Source organism: Pholis gunnellus (assembly GCF_910591455.1).
Source record: "Pholis gunnellus genome assembly, chromosome: 3".
In the NCBI taxonomy this organism is placed as follows: Eukaryota; Metazoa; Chordata; class Actinopteri; order Perciformes; family Pholidae; genus Pholis; species Pholis gunnellus.
Window position 1 is genome coordinate 7,572,534 of NC_136529.1, and position 7,879 is coordinate 7,580,412.

Sequence of the window (7,879 nt, forward strand, 5' to 3'; positions counted from 1 at the left end):
TTAACCACACCAGTCCTCACTGATGTGTCAATTAAGTGTGAGGGATAAGAGCGTGCAGTCTGGTTTCGGGGTTTCTACAGCAGAGCCAAATGTAACGCTCATGAAAGTGACATATTTCAGCCTCCTAATTATCAACCACCATCTGCATAGTGTCTGAGGAATCATAACGATTTGTTTGGAGATTCCTAAACAATGAGCTCTGACAAACAAACTGTGGCATAAGGCGAACCAATGCTATGTCTAAGATGTGTATTAGGGGTTGACATGTTGGTTACTGCATTAGGAAGATATTCATAATACAATGAAGATCTTAGTTCTTGCTCTCCATGTGAAGAGTAATGCACATGATGACGTCACCTAATGGGAAATAAGAGGCTGGATTGTAACATGCCTACAGACATTAAGGAACATTATCGTTCATGTAGAGGCGTCTTTCTGGCAACCCGATGAATGCTTTTGATCTCTCCATCAACTCCTGACTAAAATAAACTGAAGGGTTGGCTTATCACTACAAACAACCCCTTTATCATCAAACCCATCACTAATATAAAAATACAGATTACTGCAGCTTTAAAAGGAATAGGTCAACATTTTGGAGACAGTTGGATAAGACGATTTATACCACTTTAATGTTTGTGTGAATCTAGTGTGGAGCTGGAGCCTGTAGTCAGTTAAGCTTAGCTTAAAGATAGGAAACACAGAGAAATGGCTACCCTGGCTCTGTTTTAAGGCTAAACATATGTCTATAACCTCCAAAACTCACTAGATAACACTTTGCATCTTGTTTGTTTAATCTGTGTACAGAATTTAAAAAATGCTACATTTGTTGTTTCAGAGTTATGTGTAACAGTGTATCCATCTATCCAATTTGTATCGCCTCCACTCCAGGAAGATGTTGATTTTACACTTCGGTTTGTGCACAGATTAAACATATGTCCAGTCTTTATGCTAAGCTAATTGCCTTCTGGCTCCAGCTCCATACTTAACACACAGACATGTGGTGGTATTATTCTTCTCATCTAACTCTATGACAGAAAGAGAACAGGCCCATGTCCTAACATGTTGAACAATTCCTTAAAATACTAGTGCTACTAAGAAGAAGCAAAAGCAGGGGGAAAATAAAAATCAAGCAATCTCTCGGTCATGTCTTTAGTAATTTACAATTCTAAAATCAGTCCCATTTTGAATCATGAATCCTCAGCTGAGCTGTAACTTTAGTTAGCTCAGTTGTGCTGGATGAGCTAGCAGCATCGAGTGTAGATGGACGCTTCCTCTGGGTGGCGATACGGTTTAGTCTGTGCATTATAGCGAGTGACTTGGTCATGACTTGAAAAAGATATTGCTGTTGTGCTTTTCAAATGTATGTTTTTCGAGTGCAACTAACACCAAAACAATCTAGATACATAAACAGCACTAAAGGTAAGAGGAATATAATTGTTTTTGATTTTGGGGTGAACTGTACCTTTTAATTAAGCATCCTATAAATCAACTACCTAGATTATTTCAAAAGATTCTGAGCCGAATTCTTGAGGAGGGCAAAGAAGTCTAAAGAAGACTCTGGAACGATTATAAAACATTGACACAGTCTGAAGGCCAAACACATCTCACAGGGCTCACTGTTAAAATGACTCAAGGAAGTCTAGGGAACGGCTCTGCATATGTGGGGAAGTTTAGATATCACAGGAAATCATTGCAGCTCACTCGTATGTGGTGTGACAACCTACAAATGTTTTCCTCGCACTCTCACTCTGTCTGATTTCACCTGAAAATTGTGCTGCCAATAGATATTACCTCCTAAAGACCGTTTAAAAGATAGTACAGGGAATACGTGTCAAGGAGACACAGATGTATCTGTTTTGAGGCCAAAGAAAATAAATGTTTTCCATTCCTGTTTTTTCTGGAGTTCCTCCTTACTGTCTCATTCTGCCTCTGCAACATACTCACTATCTGCTGGGATCTGACACGACCGACCTGCTGACTGATACAGTAATTGAAGGACAGGTGATAAACTGCATCAGCCTACTTCTACGGCATGTATGCTTAGTGCTGCTAGAAGAGATTAAACCAGCTGTGGAAAACAGCCAGTGTCTGAAAGCATCATCACTGTCCAATTAGAGGTTTTAGATTACTCACTATACCCATGTAGAGACCAGCTCTGTCAAACAGATTAGTGAATCAATGCTGTTTGTGTCTGAATGATTTAACCTGTCATCCTAATTGTAAAAACATTTAACGGTTTGTTTTTTTTACTTGTGAAGATAATGTACAGCATCTCTACATGTATACATTGTCTTACCAAAATAATGAGCAGCATTTGTGTTTAAGAAAATGGACAAACTACATTTTGTAGCTAAAAAGTAAACTCTACACCCTTTTAAAAGCAACAGAATACAACTTTAAGGGGAGTTACTGGGTGAATAGGGTTTTATCACCATGAAACATCCCTAGTTGATAACTTACGCTAAGACAATTCTTAGACCATTAATAAAGTTCTCTGAAAAGTTATGTTTAAATATTCAAATGAGGCATTATCTTATCAAATATGTTTTCATTTCCATAACAGAAATCTGAACATTGGATAAAGCCAAATTCAGATTCTTGTTTCATTCTGGTGACATATTAGAATCAAAGATTTTAACAGAGCGATCTCTTTATATCACATTTCAGAAAGTACTGTCAGCCATTCAAATAATAATTTTGGCCTTAAAAGATGTGTATTAAAGATTGCTTGCATATTGCAAGACACTAGAGGTGAATAGGTTTTAAAAGTGTTTTCTGAAATGTTAAATTTAACTCAAAATTAAATGTGCAAATGAGTCATTATTTAATTCTAACCTCTGGTGAATTTAGGAGAAATCTAAGGAAACAAAAGTGAAGTAAAATAAACAACTAAATAATGGAAGCGTGTCTCACCTTAAACTACATACCCACTGAGTGAGTTAGGTCCTGACCTAATAGAAGAGCACCAGTTAATAAACATGCTCTAACATGCAAAAATAAAAAAACGTGGTACGGCAGGCAATAGCCTTCGGGCTCCAGACTGTGTGCAGTTGGTTGTGATAATAGATCACAGATCCTCTCTAGACATGAATTTTTTAAGACATATTAAAATACATGGAATAATAATAATAATGTGTCCGATAGGAAGAAAAGTGTACTCAGTAGAGTGCAGATACATTGTGTGATTGAATGAGTCCAACCCACAATTGGCTAACCCCAGGTCTAGACACCAATTAGACCTGGGGTCAAAAAACATACTTCATTCAAACTCAAAAGTTTAAGTTTTGAATACATAATAAAGGGGGTCTGCAATGCATAGAGTAGTGAGTGAGGGGTCAGCAGGCAGTCAATGGGAGTTTAAAAGGTGTTTTGAGAAAGTGTAAATCACCGCAACCATGAGAGGTCCTTGAGCATGCAGCCATGATTGGCCATCCAGATCATTATCCAGTTTGCTGCAGCTAACAGCGCTAACACTGCAAACAACTGCAACAGTGTTTACAGTGTTTACCTGAGGGGGAACCGGAAGGTGGGTGCTATGCTTCCGCGCCGACGCTATCAGTCGTGACAGCGTTATCAGCTGTAACCACCATATGAGAGCAGTGCAGAGTGGCAGCCTGGAGCTAGCCAGTGGGACACAAGCGGCTGGTTATGTAAACAAAGCACAGTGAAACTCGGATTACAACACACACAGTGGGTGAGGAACTTCATTCTCTGCTAAGGTCGACATTAATCCACTACATCTTTACGTAATAAAATAGTGGTTTGCTGCTATAAAAATGACTGAATATAGCTAAGAGAACCTTTAAGGTTTGTTAAATATGATAATGGTAAATCAACTAAGGGTAGGCAATGAAGGAATGGAATGGAAAGCCAAAACAATTAATAAAAAGGTGAACATGGATTGCAGGTTTGCGCCTGGATCAGGGTGGGAAAATAGTTTATAAATAGCTGGTGGGCTAGATTCAAACCCTGGACTGGACCTAAACAACAGTATCCTGCAGGAAAGTCTGACATGTTACATGCACATCTATCACCCTGACCTCCACACCTGTCACTTAATGTAAAACAAACTACTTCATGCATTGGCACTTGATGGAAATGATGAGGTGTGGAATGATCCAATATGGATAGCATTTCTATGGACACTTGCCGTATCTTATGGCCCTATATTATAGCGGGGCCAACGCGTCAAATTACCTTTGAGACCTTTATTATTTAAGTATCACAAACCAATCTGGCAAGGGGCAAACCTGGTGACAGGTACTGTTATACTCCAGCAAAGGAGTACTGGTGAGTATCTGGGGCTTCAGGCAAAATATAATGAAGCTAGCATGTGTAGTGTGTTGTGTGCGCCACACGATGGGTACTTAAAGATGACATAGAGTCAGTTTTGGACATAAGGGACGGAATGTCAGTTACTGCTTATTACATGCATACAGCCTCTTACAATCTAGATTTACTTGGTTAGGTTTAGGCAACAGAAGTACTTATTAAGGAAAAGATTGTGTTTTGGGTTTAATGAGTATGTACGCAATTTCTGACAAAACTAATTAACCCAACATTTACCTGGTTTCACACGGGACACATATGTCTGTGCTTATATCTTAAGGAGCTTATAGTACCATATTCCCTTGCTAGAGAGCTGCGCTCCCTAAATGCGGAGTTACTTGTGGTTCTTAGAGTCTTAAAAAGTAGGATGGGAGCCAGAGCCTTCAGTTATCAAGCTCCTCTTTTGTGGAACAAGCTTCCAGTTTCAGTCCGGGGGACAGACACACTCACCACATTTAAGAGTAGGCTGAAGACTTTCCTCTTTGATAGTGCTTATAGTTAGGGCTGGCTCAGGTTTGCCTAGGACCAGCCCCTAGATATGCTGCTGTAGGCCTAGACTGTGGGGGTACCTAGGATACACTGAGCTCCTCTCTCCTCTTCTCTATCTCCTTCTGTATGAATTTTGCTTCTTCCCCGGAGTCCCCGGGGGTCCCGGGACAGAGGATGTTGCATGTGTACAGATTGTAAAGCCCTCTGAGGCAAATTTGTGATTTTTGATTTTGGGCTGTACAAAATAAATTGAATTGAATTTGACCTGTCCATCCTTCCCTTCCACTTGCTCTTCACAGACAACCTCGCTCTTTATACTATGTCAGTCGCTCTGACCGTCTAATAATGATGCGGATTAGGTTAATATTGGAGTTAGTTAAAAGCCCAGATACTAAAGGGTGCCTCGGTTTGTTTGTTTGTTTCAGACGCCAAAGGGTACTGACCAGGCATCGTCCTTTTAATGCATTGGGAGTGAGAATGGGTTGGCTTGTGATGTCAACTGTGTTTTATGTCAGCACTAGGATGGAAGATGAGTATTTAAAGATATCTGAATAAAAATATGAGTTTTTGGGAGCATGTGGGTGGACAGAAGTAGACCAATGCTGCATGACTGTTTTTAGACATTTCTTTGGACTTTTAAGCTGTTCACAGCCTCGTTTCTCCATGAAAGAGCAGGCTGAAAACTTTTTACAGCCACCTATCAAGTCTACAGAGTTTAAGTGTTTCAAAATATACTGTAGGTTTTGGGTGGAGTATATCACTTTAACAGCCTGCAGGTGCTTGGGTAATTCACTGCACTGCCTGTCATCTCCTTGGAGAGCCTTCCCTGCTGCTTTTGTTTTAGCACAATCATGAGTCCTTGAAGCTGACAAACTGCTTTAATCTGGTTTTAATGACTGACGACATTGACAAGGAAACAAACAGCACCAGAGGAAGATGCACCTTCGCTTTGCATGCACAGTGAAATGAATGAACCTCATCAGATGGACTCATGATTCATAATCTACAGACACAGGTGGGTGAAGCGAATGAGTAATACTGTCCCTCTCCTCGGAAATTAGTCAAATTGCCCTTGATGAAAGCACTGAAGTTCCTATTCAGCAGGGGGGCCACAGTACACAGCGATACGATCTCGAGGGGGATTGTAATTGTTTTGTAGTGTCAAATACAATTTTTAAAAATCTTGTTGGAAAATAAAACATAATGCATGTCTGATTAGCATCACTGTTGTGGTAATTAGTGGTGCAGAGCATAGGGAATTTATTTTGTTAAAAGAAAAGAGGGAGGCTGGATTGAAATGAAGTGAACTAAATTAACAACACAAAACTGAATTTGTACCTTACTGGTACTAAGTATTTAACAATAAAATATTTTTTTTTTGACATTTTCTTCACAAAACACATGGATGGGCAAACTCCCCATGATCCGTCCAACCGCCCTGCAAGGGTAAAGAGCTGGTCCACTGTTCCACAGCCAGGACTAAATCCGCATTGCTTCTCTTGGATCTGAGGTTCGACAATTGGTCAGAGCCTATTTTCCAAATCCCTAGAATTAACTTTCCAGGGGAGGCTGAGCTGTGTGATGATTGGAGCTTCCTTTTTAAAAAACGGGAACCACCACCCCAGTCTGCCACTCTACAGGCACTGTCCCCGAACTCTCAGGGTGAACTGGCTTCTTCTTGCTTCTGAGGAACTTTTGACCACCTCAGCGACCTCTGCTAGGTATATGGATAGGTCTTCCCTCAGTCTTCAAACTCTGCCTCCTCCACGGAGGACATGTTGGTCGGGTTCAAGAGTTCCTCAAAGTGTTCCTTCCACCGCTTCCAAATGAATTCCTGTCTAGTGAAAATTTGACGAGAGACAGACTCAAGCAGCCAAGAATTATTGCTGTCATAGGTGATGAGGAAAGTAGAAATCAGTTTGACTGCTAGCAAGAGATTGACAGGAGAAAGTGGGAAAGAATAGTGAGAAACTACACAAAGGTTGTGTGATATACGTGATATTTTAAATGTTTGACTTTTCGAAACAAGGTCATCTAATATTCTGGCCAATAGGTTAGATTTCTTCATTGTGCGATTACTAGATCTAGAATAGACTATAGCACACAAATACTCGGTCAGAGAAAAATGTGAGAAGACCTGAACATACATACATACACATTCAATTTGTTCATCAAAACAGGTCAGAATGCTGCCATACTGTTGATCTGATCTCTAAGCTCCACGAGACCCTAGAGATCAGATCAACTTCATGTTTATGAGTGAATCTTGTACCATTAGGCAATGTCCCAAAGTATCAATCTGGTAAAAATAATGCTTAGTATGTTTTGTATTCACTGTTAAAGAGAGACTAGAGTGTGAGGAGCCCAAACAGAACATCAGGGTTCAAAACACATTGTAAATCCCTGGTCCTAAAGGTGTTGCAAGACACCTCTCCACTCATAATTCTCATGTGCCGTCTCATATTCTGAAATTATGCTTTACAGTAAATGTGTCAGAGCTGAACATCAAGGCTGAGAGAACATGATAACAACTTTAATGGTAAGTGCATGCACTGCAGACAGGAAACATGATGCCCAAACACTGATGACAAGGTAATGTACAGGAAATGTGAGTGTTAGTGAAACGGTCGACACTGAAAGGTAGTTTAGACTTTTGTGTTTCTTCTACACAGATATTCTTCTTAGCAGTACCACCGTTACTGTTGTCATGCGATGAGTTCATACTGACTTTCTTGAGGGGGAATCATCCCCAATCCTGGCTTTAGGGCAGTTCCTTTATTAATGTTACACTTTTTCTTCCCCCCTATTTTTTTTGAGGAGCTTAAAAATAAGTGAAGACTCGACACAGTTTGACAAGTAGTGAACCTGGAGAGACTGCTTTTTCAATGCTCTCTACAATAGTGTAATATTGTAGTTTCATACCCTCTGACTTCAGGCCTACGCTCGTCTTTCTCACCGACTCACACTGCATGGACTTGGATGTACGTAACATCTTAAATATATGTTCATGCTTGATATGATAGTTTGGTTGATCATATATCGCACAGATCTTTTTTTCCTT